This window comes from Triticum aestivum, chromosome 2B (genome assembly GCF_018294505.1).
Source record: "Triticum aestivum cultivar Chinese Spring chromosome 2B, IWGSC CS RefSeq v2.1, whole genome shotgun sequence".
Classification (NCBI taxonomy): Eukaryota; Viridiplantae; Streptophyta; class Magnoliopsida; order Poales; family Poaceae; genus Triticum; species Triticum aestivum.
This window is the reverse complement of record NC_057798.1, coordinates 160,263,091-160,278,554: the sequence shown is the minus strand read 5'-3', so window position 1 is coordinate 160,278,554 and position 15,464 is coordinate 160,263,091.

The window sequence follows — 15,464 nt, the reverse complement described above, 5'->3', positions numbered from 1 at the left end:
AAAGGTTCCTGAGTCATTTTACCAGTTCTAGTAGCCACTCTAACAGCAAAATCATGTTTATTATTTAATTCATCAAGCAAATCACTCTGAGCCTTAAGTACTTGTTCTGTTTGAGTGGTGACCATAGAAACATGTTTACTAGTGAGTTTAGGTTCACCCTTAACTCTAGACATATAATCACTCAAGCGTCCAATCATATATTAATTATTTTTCAATTGTCTACTAACATAATCATTGAAATTTCCTTGCTTATCCATAAAATCATCAAATTCATCAAAGCATCGACTAGCAAACTTAGTAGATGGGATTTCAACTTTATCATATCTATAAAGAGAGTTTACCTTCACTACCTGTGTCGGGTTATCAAGATATTGTATTTATTTAGGTGGTATATTGAGGCCATGTATTTCTTCGGTAGGAGGTAAATTTTTAACATCTTCAGCTTTAATACATTTCTCTTTCATAGATTTCTTTGCCTCTTGCCTATCTTCAGGACTGAGAAACAAAACACCTCTTTTCTTCGGAGTTGGCTTAGTAGTTGGTTCAGGAGGTGCCCAATTATTTTCATTGGCCAACATATTATTCAATAGCAATTCAGCTTGGTCGAATGTCCTTTCCCTGAAAACACAACCTACACAACTATCCAGGTCGTCCTTAGACGCATCGGTTAGTCCATTGTAAAAGATATCAAGTATTTTATTTTTCTTAAGAGGATGATCAGGAAAACATTAAGTAATCGAAGAAGCCTCCCCCAAGCTTGTGGGAGACTCTCTTCTTCTATTTGCACAAAATTATATATTTCCCTTAAGGCAGCTTGTTTCTTATGAGCGGGGAAATATTTAGCAGAGAAGTAGTAAATCATATCCTGGGGACTAAGCACACAACCAGGATCAAGAGAATTAAACCATGTCTTAGCATCACCCTTTAATGAGAAAGGAAACATTTTAAGGATGTAATAATAGCGAGATTTCTCATCATTAGTAAACAGGGTGGCTATATCATTTAACTTAGTAAGATGTGCCACTACAGTTTCAGATTCATTGCCATAAACAGGATCAGATTCAACCAAAGTAATTATCTCAGGATCAACAGAGAATTCATAATCCTTATCAGTAACAAAGATAGGTGAACTAGCAAAAGCAGGGTCATGTTTCATTCTAGCATTCAGAGACTTTTATTTCAGCTTAGCTAATAATTTCTTAAGATCTGATCTATCATTGCAAGCAAGAAAATCTCTAGAAGTTTCTTCATCCATAACATAACCCTCAGGAACAACAGGCAATTCATATCTAGGGGGAGAACCTTCATCATCACTATCATAAATATTATCAGTTTCAATAATTTCATTCTCCCTAGCCCTAGCAAGTTGTTCATCAAGAAATTCACCTAATGGCACAGTAGTATCAAGCATAGAAGTAGCTTCATCACAAGTATCATGCATAGCAGAAGTGGCATCATTAATAACATGCGACATATCAGAATTAATAGCAGAAGCAGGTTTAGGTGTCGAAAGTTTACTCATAATGAAAGGAGAATCAAGTGCAGAGCTAAATGGCAGTTCCTTACCTCCCCTCGTAGTTGAGGGATAAATCTTAGTTATTTTGTCTTTAAAGTTCTTCATAGTGATCAACATATATAAATCCCAAGTGACTCAAAGAATAGAGCTATGCTCCCCGGCAACGGCGCCAGAAAATAGTCTTGATAACCTGCAAGTATAGGGGATCGCAATCATTTTCGAGGGTAGAGTATTCAACCCAAATTTATTGATTCGACACAAGGGGAGCCAAAAAATATTCTCAAGTATTAGCAGTTGAGTTGTGAATTCAACCACACCTGGATAACTTAGTATCTGCAGTAAAGTATTTAGTGGCAAAGTAGTATGGAAGTAACGGTAACAGTAGCAAAAGTAACAGTAACAGTTTTGTAGTAATTGCAACAGTGGCAACGGCAAAGTAAGCAAATAACAACATGTGAAAAGCTCGTAAGCATTGGATAGGTGATGGATAATTATGTCGGATGTGATTCCTCATGTAATAGTTATAACCTAGGGTGACACAGAACTAGCTCCAGTTCATCAATGTAATGTAGGCATGTATTCCGAATATAGTCATACATGGTTATGGAAAAGAACTTGCATGACATCTTTTGTCCTACCCTCCCATGGCAGCGAGGTCCTAATGGAAACTAAGAGATATTAAGGCCTCCTTTTAATAGAGTACCGGACCAAAGCATTAGCACTTAGTGAATACATGAACTCCTCAAACTAAGGTCATCACCGGTAAGTATCCCGATTATTGTCACTTCGGGGTTAACGGATCATAACACATAATAGGTGACTATAGACTTGCAAGATAGGATCAAGAACTCACATATATTCATGAAAACATAATAGGTTCAGATCTGAAATCATGGCACTCTGGCCCTAGTGATAAGCATTAAGCATAGCAAAGTCATAGCAACATCAATCTCAGAACATAGTGGATACTAGGGATCAATCCCTAACAAAACTAACTCGGTTACATGGTAAATCTCATCCAACCCATCACCGTCCAGCAAGCCATGATGGAATTACTCACGCACGGCGGTGAGCATCATGAAATTTGTGATGGAGGATGGTTGATGATGACAACGGAGACGGATTCCCCTCTCTGGAGCCCCGAACGGACTCCAGATCAGCCCTCCCGAGAGAGTTTAGGGCTTGGCGGCGGCTCCGTATCGTAAAACGCAATGAATCTTTCTCTCTGATTTTTTTCTCCGCGAAAGCAAATATATGGAGTTGGAGTTGAGGTCGGTGGACGTCCAGGGGGCCCACGAGGCAGGGGGGCGCGCCCCCCACCCTCGTGGACAGGGTGTGGGCCCCCTCGCGCTGATTCTTTTGCCAGTATTTTTTATTAATTCTGAAAAGTTGCTCCGTGGATTTGCAGGTCATTCTGAGAACTTCTATTTCTGCATAAAAATAACACCATGGCAGTTCTACAGAAAACAACGTCAGTCCGGGTTAGTTCCATTCAAATCATGCAAGTTAGAGTCCAAAACAAGGGCAAAAGTGTTTGGAAAAGTAGATACGATGGAGACATATCACCCACTTTATGATTCAGATGTGGTAAATCCTCTTTTATAACTATTTGTTGCATTTCACATTTATGACAATTATGGCCACCAAGTTGACATAGAGATATTTTAATCTAGGAGGTATGTGAACCGGAATTTGCAACCAACCCTCTTGTCGAGAAGTTAAATTTAGTTGAAAAAGAAAATGAGTATTTGAAAGAAAAAATTAAAAGAATTGAAGAAGAGAAGATGAAATTGAAGTTGTATGTTGCTGATGTGGTCGATGATCACGAGATGAAGATGAATGCAATGCGCTTGAAGATGGATGCAATGCTCTTGAAAATTAAGAAGATTAGAAAATATGCCATTGATAATGAGGCTTGGTATTATTATGTTGTTGGATCAATTGTTACCTTAGTCGCGATCTTCATCGCATTTGTTGTGACGAGGGTAAGTTTTCTCTACTGTTTTGCTTAACAAATGCACACTTAGCTTACTTTCCTCCTAAATGGCATAACTACCTAAGTTAGACAAAAATGAGCTATACTTAGCTTTCTTTCCTCAAAAATGTCATGATAATCTTTGTTACCTCCAAAATGATATAGACTTACCTTACTTTCCTCGGAAATGACATAATAACCTTAGTAAGCTCCAAAATGACCTATTTATCTAGCTTAGCTCTAAAATGACCTACACTTCGCATTTTTACCTAGCTTAACAATAAAATGGCATTTTTACCTACCTTAGTTAGAAGAAGAAGAAGAAGATAAAAAAGCGGAGAGGAGAAAAAGAAAGAGAGGAAAAAATATTCTTCTTCTTCTTCTTATTCTTCTTCCTTTTATTCCTTCTCTTCCTCTTCTTCTTCTTCTTCTTTTTCTAGCTAGTCTTCTTTTTCTTCTTCCTCTTCTTCTTCTTCTTCTTCTTCTTCTTCTTCTTCTTCTAACTTGCTTCTTTCCCAATTTGCAGATTTGCTTTAGATGAGGAAGCTTGCGTTGATGGAGTCTACTCTTTGCTTTATGCTTCCTTCTTGTTTTGATTTTATAGGATGAACAATGTCAAAGTTGCTACATATATATGTATGTATGGATGAAACCATTGTATACTTGTTGTTGGATATGTTGGCTATGTATACATGTTGGATGATCATATCCATATGGTAGGGATATGATTTGGTATGTATATATGTTGGTATGCTTGTCGAAAGTATTTTCATATGTGTGTGTGTATATGAATGTTATTTAGTATGAGAATTACAGGAGAATATGGATCAGTTGTAACTCCAAGGATGACTAAAAGCTATACAAGTGTTGAAGTGGGCCATAACCCACAGGACCAGGATTTACGAAGGAACAAGCACAGTCTTGTTGAAGGAAGAATTATGAAGGATCCATGAAACGTCTACCGATCAAGTTATAGCTATTCCATAGGAGGATACGTAAAACCATAGGGTTTTGGTGAAACTATAATAGTTTTTGTTTGGCTTGCAGAATAGATGGATTTATTCCAACACAGTTCATGGACAAGAGAAATCTGCAATGCCTGTGAGGATGCCTGAGTGTTAGAATTCGAGATTCACTAAACCTTATAAAGGGTAATAATTTGGGTGTAGCGACCATACCTCAAATAGTTTGATCTCTGTGCATTAGTGTCATCCCTGGATCAGTAATGCTGACACGCACAGTACTTGAAGGATTTATAACAGAGTAGCAATCACACACTTATTACATCGAATGTCTCCAAAGGAGAACTTATTACAATAAATATGGCTTAAGGTCATCTAATAATGATAACAGCGGAAGGCTTGGAAGATAAGTGAGTCCATCAACTCCAACGGCATCACTGAGTATAGAACCATGACCTAAAAACACATTACTTGTCGTATAAAAAGTCTGCAACATGAATGTTGCAGCCCGAAAATGGGTCAGCACATGGAATATGCTGGCAATGTAACACATAGAGAGTAATGAACAGAAATATGTTATACTACATGCATATATGGCTGGTGGAAAGCTCTATGATTACAGTTTTGCATAAAGCCAATTTTTCCCTGTTGTAAAGGAATAAATTTTATTTAACTATCATGGTGGTTGTTAAACATTGAGAGTGTAGACACCCTCTCAATCCCAATTAAGCATCATCATTAAACCCAACAAATTTAATTAAAGTAACATGATGAGATTCACATGATAATCCAAGTACTAGATACTCAAAACGTCCATAACCGGGGACACGGCTAACCATGATTAGTTTATATACTATGCAGAGGTTTGCGCACTTTTCCCCACAAGACTCAATCTCCTCCGTTGGTTTTCTCGCACTACATGGTGTTTGAGAAACAGATGACCGAGACATAGTCTTTCAGAAGCGCTAGCACTTTACGATCGGGTAGACAGTTACACCAACTTTCCCCTACATCTGCTAGTCTACCACTGTAAGAGTTCGCACGACTTAATCAACTATGCTAGAGCCCATAGTAGCTTGTGGCTGCACATGGAAGTTTCTAGCATGAATAATCTCATGATCCCTTTGAGCCTGGGTGGCGATCCATAAAAAACAGGCAATCGCTGGAATACCCAGGTGCCTCAATCCACCCAGATGTGTATTAAAGTTGCCACCTTAAATAAACCATTAAATAACAATCTCACATCTGTCATGGATTCACTCACCCAATCCATGTCTACTAGCATAGCATAGCAATATAAGCAAACGTAGAAGTAACTCCCAAGGGTTTGAATATAAAACAGGTAATAGGTACTACCTCATCTACTTCCCAAAACCCGCATATTAATCAGATCCTAATCATGCAATTGTTTGAGGATTGATCTAATGCAATAAAACTTGGTAGTAAAGAGGTATGATCAAAGTGTTACTTGCCTTGCTGATGATGCGTGAAACCTAGAGATTCGATGTAGCAAGCGACGCACTCCGGATACTCTATCACAAACAAACAAGCAAACAAGCATACAATAAGTACTCATCTAATGCACAGGTAAAACTCAAATAAAAGATCTAACCAGAAAGTTCAACTTAAGAACTCCGATTTGCAAAGAGAAACAAAACAAACGAAGCAATGAAACTCAAAAGGCGAAAGAAACAAGCTTCGTTTACTAATCTGGTCCTAAGTCAAATTTTACAGTAGCCAAAACTTGTTTGAGTAGGTAAAACGGAAAGAGAGTTTCGAGATGAAACTCTAGGCGCTTGAATCGCCTGATTCCGATAAACGAGCGGAAAGATAAACTAAAATGAAAATCGGATCAGAAATCGTGATCAGAAATAATCGCGGAAAATCCGAGAAAAAGAAAAACAGACTAACGAACGAACGTTTGCTGTCTGCGGCTAAATGACGAAAACCGTTCGTTAAAATGAACGTACAGACGAACGTCCACTAACTAAACTAAACCGAAGAAAAAACGATCTATTCTAAAAAAAACGAAAACTAGGGTTTTCTAAAAAAACGGATCAGGTTTTTTTTTAAAATGGACCACGGCGGCGGGCGGCGGGCGTATACCTCCGGCGAGGTGCTCCGGCGGGGCGGGGCGGCTTCGGCGGGGCGAGGGGAGGCGGCGTGGGGCGGCGGGGCTCCGGCGGCGGCGGCGGGCATCGGCGGCGACGGCTCCGGGCGGCGACAGCACGAAGGCGGCGGCGGCTCAGATCGGGAGGCGGGGCGGGTCAGGGTGGCGGTGTTGGGCGGCGGCGGCGGTATATAAAGCGGGGGTGGCTGGCTTGGGGGAGGGGCAAAAGCGGCGGAGGAGTCCGGCTCGGACTCCTTGTCCGGGTCGGCGGCGGCGGCGCGACTCCGTGTGGGAGACGGCGGCGGGGAGGAAGGACCGGCGTGGCTCGGCTGGGCTTCGGCCTAGTCGGGCGCGCGTGAGATTTATTTTTTAAACAATTCCTCTGAAACTAAGAAAAATCCTAGAAAAATAAATAAAAATCTCAAAATCTCAAAATAAATTTTCGCCGTCTAAATAAAATATTTAGAAGGAGATGAACATTTTCTTGGCCCTAAAATGCAGTTTTGAAAAAAGTGCAATTTTCCTAAATTCAAATAAAAAGGCAAAAAAACTCCTAAATAAAATTTAATTGATTTTTTTATTAAATCCTCAATATTTCTTTATTTTGGGAAAGTCATTTTATTCCCTCTCTCATATTTTTGTAATTGGAATAATTGAAGATAAAATAAATAAAATCAAATGATCCTATTTTTTCAAAATTCGAGAAAACTCAAATATGAAACTAATGAAATCCCCAACTCTCTCCTATGGTCCTTGAGTTGTGTAGAATTTCTAGGATCAGGCCAAAAAGCAATAAAATGTGATATGAAATGCTGATCTAGTGTATAACATTCCAAATTGAAAATTTTGGATGTTAAAAACCTACCCCCCTTAATATGAATCTCGCCCTCGAGATTCGGGTTGGCTAGAAAATAGGTGAGGGTGGTCCTTCAGCAGATCTTCCTCTCGCTCCCAGGTGGCTTCATCCTCGGTATGATGGCCCCACTGAACTTTGCAAAACTTGATAACCTTGCTGCGGGTGACTCGGCTGGCATACTCGAGAATCTTGACTGGTTTCTCCTTGTAGGTTAAACTACTATCCAACTGAATCACTTCCAGTGGCTCTGTATCTCTTAGCGGTATTTAGCCATCTCTGCGTGGCACTTCTTCTTCAACTGAGATACGTGGAACACCTCATGAACTCCTGACAATCCCTCGGGTAATTCCAACTTGTAAGCAACTTCTCCCATACGCTCCAAAACTTTGTATGGTCCTACAAAACGTGGCGCTAACTTTCCCTTAACTCCAAAGCGCTTAACTCCTCGAAGTGGGGACACACAAAGATAAACTCTGTCTCCGACTTTGTAAACTATCTCCTTGCATTTTGAATCTGCATAACTCTTCTGCCTGGACTGGGCTACCTTGAGCCTAACGCGAATCAACTTCACCTTCTGTTCAGACTCCTTAATCAAATCTGGTCCAAACAACTGGCGATCTCCAACTTCATCCCACAACAACGGGGTCCTGCACCTCCTTCCGTACAAGGCTTCAAAAGGGCCATCTTCAAGCTGGATTGATAACTGTTGTTGTAAGAGAACTCTGCATATGGCAAATTGTCGTCCCAACTAGATCCATAATCTAGCGCACAAGCTCTCAGCATATCCTCCAATATCTGATTGACTCTCTCGGTCTATCCATCTGTCTGTAGATGAAAGGTTGTACTAAACTCTAGCCTGGTACCCAAAGTTTCGTGCAACTGATTCCAGAACTTTGAGGTAAATTGGGTTCCTCTATCTGATAAAATGCTCCTCGGAACTCCAAGCAGACATACGATCCTGGTCATGTATATCTTAGCCAACTTAGCACTGGTGTAAGTGGTCTTCACTGGGATGAAATGAGCTACCTTCATCAAATGATCAACTACAACCCAAATCGAGTCATAGCCTGAACGAGTCATGGGCAATCCCGTGATAAAATCCATGCCTAGTTTATCCCACTTCCATTCGGGTATCGGCAATGGCTGTAGCAATCTCGCTGGCTTCTGATGCTCTGCCTTCACTCTCTGACATACATTGCAAACTGCTACATACTCCGCGATATCCTTCTTCATTCCGTTCCACCAGAAAGTGTCCTTCAAATACAGATACATCTTGGTATTTCCTGGGTGAATTGAATACGGCGAATCAACGAAACTCAAACGGCGAAAGAAACAAGCTTCGTTTACTAATCTGGTCCTAAGTCAAATTTTACTATAGCCAAAACATGTTTGAGTAGGTAAAACGGAAAGAGGGTTTCGAGACGAAACTCTAGGCGCTTGAATCTCCTGATTCCGATAAACGAGCGGAAAGATAAACTAAAGCGAAAATCGGATCAGAAATCGCGATCAGAAATAATCGTAGAAAATCCAGGAAAAAGAAAAACGGACGAACAGACTAAGATCGAACATTCGCTGTCTGCGGCTAAACGATGAAAACAGTTCGTTAAAACAAACGTACGGACAAACGTCCGCTAACTAAACTAAACTGGAAAAAACTGATCTATTCTAAAAAAACGAATCGGGTTTTTTAAAACGGTACACGGCGGCGGGCGGCGGGCGTATACCTCCGGCGAGGTGAGCCGGTGGGGCGGGGCGGCTCCGGCGGGGCGAGGGGAGGCGGCGTGGGGCGGCGGGGCTCCGGCGGTGGCGGCGGGCGTCGGCGGCGACGGCTCCGGGCGGCGGCAGCACGAAGGTGGCGGCGGCGGCTCGAATCGGGAGGCGGGGCGGGTCGGGGTGGCAGTGTTGTGTGGCGGCGGCAGCGGTATATAAAGCGGGGGGTGGCTGGCTTGGGGGAGGGGCAAAAGCGGCGGAGGAGTCCGGCTCGGACTCCTTGTCCGGGTCGGCGGCGGCAGCGCGACTCCGCGCGGGAGACGGCTGCAGGGAAGAAGGGTCGGCCTGGCTCGGCTGGGCTTCGGCCCAGCCGGGCGCGCGCGAGATTTTTTTTAAAACAATTCCGTCAAAACTAAGAAAAATCCTAGAAAAATAAATAAAAATCTAAAAATGCCAAAATAAATTTTCACCGTCTAAATAAAATATTAGAACAAGATGAACATTTTCTTGGCCCTAAAATGCAGATTTGAAAAACGTGCAATTTTCCTAAATTCAAATAAAAAGGCAAAAAACTCCAAAATAAAATTTATTTGATTTTTTTATTAAATCCTCAATATTTCTTTATTTTGGGAAAGTCATTTTATTCCCTCTTTCATATTTTTATAATTGAAGATAAAATAAATAAAATCAAATGATCCTATTTTTTTAAAATTCGAGAAAACTCAAATATGAAACTAATGAAATCTCCAACTCTCTCTGAGGGTCCTTGAGTTGCGTAGAATTTCTAGGATCAGGCCAAAAAGCAATAAAATATGATATGAAATGATGATCTAGTGTATAACATTCCAAATTGAAAATTTGGGATGTTACATTGGGTGCGACATGGCTTGGCCACCATGACGACTTACTCTTATCATTCGCTCTTGTTATTTGGAATGGTAAATCTAAGTGACTTACCCACAGTAAAGTGTCGATGCCCATTGAAGCCCTCCTTAAAACATAGAATGGTATGATTATGAACCCATGTAAATGGCAGCTATTGTCAATCGTAGGTTACATGGTGAGAATGAAGCCAAGACCCATTTCTTGCAGGGAACCAGTAATGGCAGACCTCCATGAGATTTTTCGATAGTTGTTTAGCATTGGCGCTAAACCTGTCAGATGAGAAGATCCAGTCTCGAAAGAATTTCATTTCAATGCAAAGACCCAAGATATCGAAGGAAATGTTATGCCTCTAACAGGAGAGCATCAATGAAGGAGGTATTACAAGAAATTTGAGGAGAAATGTGTTGTCAACACTATTGAGGTGGTGCATGCGTTTATTTTAAGTGTGCTAGCACCCGGGACCTTCATGATGATCAATAGAATTGCAAGGAGACCCAAACCCTAACCTTTTCTTTCTAGCCTTTCCGAATCTCGAGGACGAGATTCATTTTAAGTGTGGTAGGTCTGTAACACGCCAAAATTCTATATTTTGGAATGTTATATTAAATAAATAAATAGGATTGTTTGTTTGATTGTTGTGTGATGGATTGTGTGAAATTATTTTATTTTTTCACGAGAATTAAAACCACAATCACAATTTTGGAGTGAGAATAAGATGACTTTCTCAAATGTGGTGGATGAATATTTCGTATGGAGTTTGTTCGGATTTTGGAGTTTCAATTGAAATATGATATTGTTTGGAGTTTTATCGTCGTTTAAATATTTCCAAATTAATCAAATAAAATTTATGAGGGGAGATAACATGACTTCTCCAAAATTATATTTGGAAATGTTTAATATGGCTCAATTATTAATTTTCAATTGAGAATTTATAAAATATAACAATTTGGGGGATAATTATAATACACTTATTGAATAACAAGAGGAGGGTGGGCCCACATTGTCTTCTTCTTCTAGCGCCAGGGATCGCGCTAGGCGGTCGATCCGGTGGCGGGCGTCATTCTCGCCGACTCCTTCTCGGTGGCCCAGTCGACCGCTGAGAGTCGGATGCATGACAGGCGGCGGGGTGGGATATCTCTCCCCACGAGGCGGAGGAGGAGGTGGATTGCCTCGTCGTTCCACATCTCGAGGGCGGCCTTTAGCGTCGCGCTCGATGGTGATTCGAGTCCGACTGCAGCTAGCAGTCGGCTCCTTTTCTTGTCTTGCATGGGCGCCGCCGACAGTCGGCGTTCGGGACATCGCGTCGTGCTTTCGGCGTGGGGGAGGACAACAGCGTGGGCGCTGGTTTCATGTCGCTCTGCGGGTACGTCGATCAACTGCTGGATGCGTCTGGTCATGCAACGGAGCTCATCGGCACCCCAGTCCATTCAGCTCGTCTACGGACGCTTGGGTGGCGCGTAGGTTCTCGAGGGGTGTGGCGTAGACTGGGCGGTCTGCTCCCAGCATGTTGGCGATGGCCGCGCCGCGCTTCTTGACGACGCCGGCTTGGCTCGGCCCTTCAGGAGGCAGGGTACCAAAGGCGGCGCGGTCAACTTCGCGCTGGTGAGCCTCAGTGAGGCGGCTCATGGAGGCTATCTTCTGGCCCTCCGCAAGGAGGGCGAGTCGGTGTGCCTCCAACGTCTCGGCATCGGCATCGGCCGGGATGGGGGCGGACAGGTCGTGCAGCACTGCTTGCAGATCATCATGGGCATTCTCGCCAGAGGTGGCACCGTGGCTGATGACTAGCACCTTGGTGACGGTGCTGCCGCCGCTATCGGCTCAAGGGAGAGGGTCGTCGAACATTATCACGTTGGTGGGGAAAGCGTCAAGTGATGCCGTGTCGGAGTCGACAAGCATCGGGTCAATGGAGCCAACTGACTCCAAGTCTGCGATAGGCTCGCCGGAGACGTAGAGTTTGTCGAGGAGGCTGACGAGGCAGCTCTCGGGGTAGCCCGTGCTCACGTTGGATGCGGGCTCGTCGGAGATGCGGGCATCGCCAAGAAGATCGGCGAGGCGGCTCGCTGCGCACGCGTCGTCGATGCCTTGCAGCGCGTCGGGGCAAGCGCCATCGGGCGTGCCGGTCTGGCTATGCTCGCTGGGAAGGAAAAGGGTTCTCGTCTAGAGCAGGTCTCCGGACGATGGTGCACCTGGCCCCAAGGTGGGCGCCAAATATCGGGTGGTAGGTGCGACATATGCCAACGGATGGCTTATCATTGTGGGAGCCAGTAAGACATCGTCGGTGCCTGGAAATGGGATAAGGCAAAGACATGCATGCCGGCGGATCTTACCCAGGTTTGGGGCTCTCCATGGAGATAACACCCCTAGTCCTGCTTTGCGGGTCTCCGCATGATCACTAGATCGATAAGTGGCTACAAGAGGCTCCTTGAGCTGTTTGGTGAAAGGAGGAAGAAGGGCAAGGCTAGACTCTCAGGGATCAACCCTTTGCATGGGTGCCCTGGGGGGTTTATATAGGCCTACCCCCCAGGGGTACAATGGTAATCTGGCTGGGCGTGGGCCCTAGTCGTCAGTGTCTACGGTCGCCGGCTTCTTCGCCGGCCGCTGGGGCCCACCGACTGGTGGGTCCCGCCGGCTGCCAGCCTCTTGCCCGACAAGCAGGCCCCACCGCTTGAGGGTCTTGTCGGGGGCTGGTTACTGTTGCCTCGCCCTTGATGACGAGGGCTTCGTCGAGGTAAGCATGGCTACAGTGCCGCCGCCTAACGGGCTCTCACTGTAGCCTTACCTCGTCTTGTCTCCTTAATGGCGCGCGTGCTTCGAGGAGGCAAGCAAGCCGGCCATTGGAAGCCGGCCGCATCCCAGGCCGGTTGGGTGAGGCATGGCCGCCTTCGAGCGTCTCTCTGACCAAAGGGGCGTGCCGCCTGCGGGCCGTACTGGCAGCCTGTTGTGGAGGGCGTCATGGTCAGCATGGCAACAATGCCGCGCCGGACGGGTGATGGCTTCCCCGTACGGCGTACTGTGGCCATGCGTGCTCCGGGATTCGGGGTGGCAAGCTTCACTGTTGCCCCGCCCTATCCCATCATCGTTATGGGGGTGCAGACTTTGAGGGCACGGTCCTGGCCGCTTGCCAGGGGCCGGCTTCTTGGGGTCAGTCTTTTCGTGGCCGTCTTCTTGGAGTCGGCCCTATCGTGGCCTCCTCCATGAGAGTTTAGGGCTGGGCCACCTTCCAGTAGTCGGCCTGTGAGGCAGCCAGCCGGAGAAAGGCGGCCCCATGTCTTGGGTGCTCGAAGGCTCGATCGGCCTGTTATTTTTTCGAAGGGCCAAAGGGAGCCGGCTAGGCTACCGGTGGTCCTTTACTCCGATAAACCGTATTGCAATAAACATGATCAAATCATATTCATGCTCAACACAAACGCCAAATAACATTTATTTAGGTTTCAACACTAATCTCGAAAGTATAGGGAGTGTGCGATGATGATCATATCAATCTTGGAACCACTTCCAACACACATTGTCACTACACCCTCAACTAGTCTCTGTTTATTCTGTAACTCCTATTTTGAGTTACTAATATTAGCAACCGAACAAGTATCAAATACTCAGGAGCTACTATAAAAACTAGTAAGGTACACATCAATAACATGTATATCAAATATACCCTTGTTCACTTTGTCATCCTTCTTATCCACCAAATATTCAGGGCATTTCCGATTCCAATGACCATTTCCTTTGCAGTGTAAGCACTCAGTTTCAGGCTTTGGTCCAGCTTTGGGCTTCTTCGCGGGAGTGACAACTTGCTTGCCATTCTACTTGAAGTTCCCTTTCTTTTTGTTTGCCCTTTTCTTGAAACTAGTGGTCTTGTCAATCATCAATACTTGATGCTCTTTTCTTGATTTCTACCTTCGTCGATTTCAGCACAACGAAGAGCTCGGGAATCGTTGTCGTCATCCCTTGTATTATAGTTCATCATGAAGTTCCAGTAACTTGGTGATGGTGACTAGAGAACTCTGCCAATTACTATCTTATATGGAAGATTAACTCCCACTTGATTCAAGCGATTGTAGTACTCAGACAATCTAAGTACTTGCTCACTAGTTGAGCAATTCTCCTCCATCTTTTAGGCGAAGTATTTGTCAGAGGTCTCATACCTCTTGACACGGGCATGAGTCTGAAATACCAATTTCATCTCTTGAAACATCTTATATGTTCCATGACGTTTCAAAAAAGTTTTTGTAGTCCCGGTTCTAAGCCATAAAGCATGGTGCACAAAACTATCAAGTAGTCATCATATTGAGCTAGCCAAACGTTCATAACGTCTGTATTTGCTCCTGTAATAGGTCTATCACCTAGCGGTGCATAAAGGACATAGTTCTTCTGTGCAGCAATGAGGATAAACCTCAAATCATGGACCAAGTCCGCATCATTGCTACTAACATCTTTCAACTTAGTTTTCTCTGGGAACACATATAAAACATAGGGAAGCAACAACGCGAGCTATTGATCTACAACATAATTTGCAAAATACTACCAGGACTAAGTTCATGATAAATTAAAGTTCAATTAATCATATTACTTAAGAACTCCCACTTAGATAGACATCCCTCTAATCTTCTAAGTGATCACGTGATCCAAATCAACTAAACCATGTCCGATCATCATGTGAGATGGAGTAGTTTCAATGGTGAACATCACTATGTTGATCATATCTACTATATGATTCACGCTCGACCTTTCAGTCTCCATGTTCCGAGGCCATATCTGTTATATGCTAGGCTCGTCAAGTTTAACCTGAGTATTCCGCGTGTGCAACTGTTTTGCACCCGTTGTATTTGAATGTAGAGCCTATCACACCCGATCATCACGTGGTGTCTCAGCACGAAGAACTTTCGCAATGGTGCATACTCAGGGAGAACACTTCTTGATAATTAGTGAGAGATCATCTTAAAATGCTACCGTCAATCAAAGCAAGATAAGATGCATAAAGGATAAACATCACATGCAATCAATATAAGTGATATGATATGGCTATCATCATCTTGTGCTTGTGATCTCCATATCCGAAGCACTGTCGTGATCACCATCTTGACCGGCGTGACACCTTGATCTCCATCTATTGGGCGTGACACCTCTTATCATCATCGTTGTCGTTTCGCCATCTATTGCTTCTACGACTATCGCTAACGCTTAGTGATAAAGTAAAGCAACTACAGGGCGCTTGCATTTCATACAATAAATCGACAACCATATGGCTCCTGTCAGTTGTCGATAACTTGGTTAAAAAACATGATCATCTCATACAATAAAATATAGCATCACGTCTTGACCATATCACATCACAACATGCCCTGCAAAAACAAGTTAGACGTCCTCCACTTTGTTGTTGCAAATTTTACGTGGCTGCTACGGGCTGAGCAAGAACCGTTCTTACCTCCGCAACAAAACCACAACGATAGTTC